The sequence below is a fragment of the Mastomys coucha genome, unplaced genomic scaffold (assembly GCF_008632895.1).
Source record: "Mastomys coucha isolate ucsf_1 unplaced genomic scaffold, UCSF_Mcou_1 pScaffold13, whole genome shotgun sequence".
Lineage (NCBI taxonomy): Eukaryota > Metazoa > Chordata > Mammalia > Rodentia > Muridae > Mastomys > Mastomys coucha.
In genome coordinates, this window is record NW_022196895.1 from 2,038,984 (window position 1) to 2,042,127 (window position 3,144).

Genomic DNA, 3,144 nt, shown 5'->3' on the forward strand with positions numbered 1-3,144 from the left:
TACTATTGTTTCCTCTGGAAAACACAATCCCTCTCGACTACCACTAGCACAAAGTCCCAGAACAGCACCTGGTCATGGACTTTGTTCATTTCCCCAAGGGCATTCCATCTCCCGATTCCTAGCTTGATGGGTCAGTCACACTGAGCTTCTCCTAGTAGGGTCTTCCCACCAAGACACTTACATCAGAACCCTCCCCTTTCTGTTACCGTGGAAGATCTCCACATTGAGCTGCCCACTCCTGCTGCAGGTGTTCTCTCATCACAGCATACTTCATCTGTCACACTTCATGTTGACCATTCCTGTCAATCTCCCCCTTAACCTCTACTACCTGAAGAAGGAATCACTTAACCCAAAACTTGTAACACTGTTTAGCATTTTGAAGGAGGTGATTTTCCAAAGACTTTTCTACTCTTGAATTTATCCCTGGAAATTATTCTTGGGGAGAAAATTTAGAATTCCTTTCCTGTTGCCAGTTTATAGTCACTTAATTGACTTTTCAAATTCAGCAAACCAAAGTATACTTTCTAAAAACTAAATTGATTCCTTTCTTCCAGGTAATACCATCAAATCCTGTGACATTTACTACAAGCAACAAAATGCCAACCCCTAGATGAGTACTTCTATTTTCTTTCCTCTTGAGCTTAATATGCATATTTCTAATTGTCAACAGTTTTATCTGGTGTCAGTATTCATCCATTGCTACGCACACTCGTCTACTCCAGTCACATCCAAAATATCGGGGATAAAATCCTGATAAAGGATAAGAGGCAATAAGATTTCAAAAGGAGATCTGTGCCTCCTGGATTTCAGATAGTCGCTGGTATCCCCTAACTCAGATGTGTTCCAGATTAGTCTTTCCAATTGTCAACACCGCCTCATAATTAGGCATAAAGGTACCCCAAGAAATGATCTGTAAATGGTTAAGATTGGGCATTGTCTCCTGGCCGACACAATGTTTCCAACTATCCTAGTTTAATGTTTTACTTATTAGAGAGTAATTGAAGGGTTCCCCTCACTCTAGGACATTAACTAAAAGTGTTAAGTCGGGATTCCCCTCTGCCTGCCTCCAGCAAGAACCAGAAAATTAGCATAAGAATACCTCAACAGGGAGGGCTCCACCCTCTTCCTCCTGCTTCATACCTAGCTACCAGACTCTGCTGACCTTGGTGTGGGGGTCCCTTGCCTGCGTGACTTCAGTCTAGCAGAAGGACTGGGAGAAGAAGGACTTGGACTCACATGCAGGACTAGCACTAGAACTTAGACGGGCTAGGACTCAGATTCATGCATCCGCATTTCCCTGGGCCCAGAGCGCTTGGGCCCGGGTGGATACAGCACCAGTCCAGAGGAGATAGATGCTGCTTTAGACCCAGTATGTTTCAGATAGCCTCAGATGTACCTCAACTGTTGAGCTGCCAGATTTACCATCTCTCTTTCACAATGACTGTAAAAGTCTGATGCCATTTCTAAGAAATACATTTAGATCTTATACTTCATGTGTCGTCCCTGCCATCATTTCTTCGCCTACGCCTTGTCGACCTGACTAGGACCCCCGTTTCTCCCGCGGGTTGAGGGAGGCCCAGATCAGCTGGCCCGTGGCAATCCATATTAAACCAAGTATCAGGATGTCCATCATTTTCAAGGGTAAATGATATTCCATTGTATAGATATAACATTCTGTTTATCCATAAATCACTTATTGGTAGACAAATTTGGGTGGGCTATACTGATAACTATTATAATAACGGCATGATGACTTTTACATGTATTATGTGGCTGTGTGAATTTATTTATTATAAGTAGCTACCTGGGAACAGAATTGCTAGGAAAACTACTTGCTACTCCAACACAATAGAAAACCTGAGTACAAACTGGAATCCATGTTTAAAAACACTCCTACTGCAAGGAAAGTGGAGATGAGAATCCCCTGGAAGCTAGTGGGCCAACTAACTTGCAGTATGCAGCCCAGTAGCAGAAACCAGAAGACAGAGACCATGCCTCCAAATAGGCAGGAGGTGAGACCTGACTCCTTAAAGTTGTCCTCTGACCTAGACATATAAACCCGCATAAAAAGAAAATATTTTATACTTTTCTATTAAGTCAGAAAAGACTAATGATTCAGAACCTAGGTCCTGGCCAGACTTATGCTGTATAAACATGTTAGAATAGTTCCATTAAATATTAAAAAAAAAAGAAAAGAAAACTGCAACTCTCAGAAGTTAAAGCATTTCATACTAATACTACTTCTTAAACTATATATGGTTCCTTTTATTGTAAAATATACAAAATACTCAATTAGGACCAATAAAGACTCTACTGAAGACAGATGGAGCCCATGTTCTATATTTAGAAGTCTATTAATTTTTATTATATGAATTTACTAAAAAAGGGTTCCCATGAGAAGATATACCACCTCACACGCTGAGTGCCCTCTGTACAGCAATATAGAACGCGAATGTGCAATGCCATTTGTGGCAAACTTCATGCCTAAGGATTAAGAAGATACAAGCTAGGCTGGGAGAGAATGGCCTGAGGTGACCTTAGTGATGTCCAGCTGCAAGAAAGACAATGTCACAGTTCAATGGAAGGCTCTTTCACACTGTGAGTTTAGAGCCTGGAGGCCTTTAGGAGTAGCCGCTGAGTTGCTTCAAGGTTCCAAGGGCAACTCCAACTCTAAGCTACAAAGGCAGTTTGCTGAACTGCAAAACATAAAGGGTCAGAAAACAGATCTAGAGGAAGTTCTAGCCAGGAAGACTACATATATGTGTATGTGTGTGTATGTATGTATGTATGTATCAAATCTAAAAGGCAAGGTGAAGAAAAAAATAGGAGAATGAATAATGAAGCTGGGAAGGGGCCCCGAGTAAAACCAGGAAAGGGTGCGGTGTAAGCCAATGGTCAGGGTCAGGCCTCTAGCCACAAAGAATTCCTACTGTGGAGTAGGTGTGTCTGCTGAAAGGAGGAGCGAGCAGCAGGGTTCTTCACCCAGGAGCTCTCTAGCTCTCTCAATTTTCCTTAATTCCCATTGCCAATCAACTCTCCAAAAACCAGCAAATGTAAGCGCCTTCAGAAACGTATGACAGATCTTGACACAATTCTGATTCAAACTTTCATTCCCCAAGGTACAGTAAAACCCTAAATCCTTTC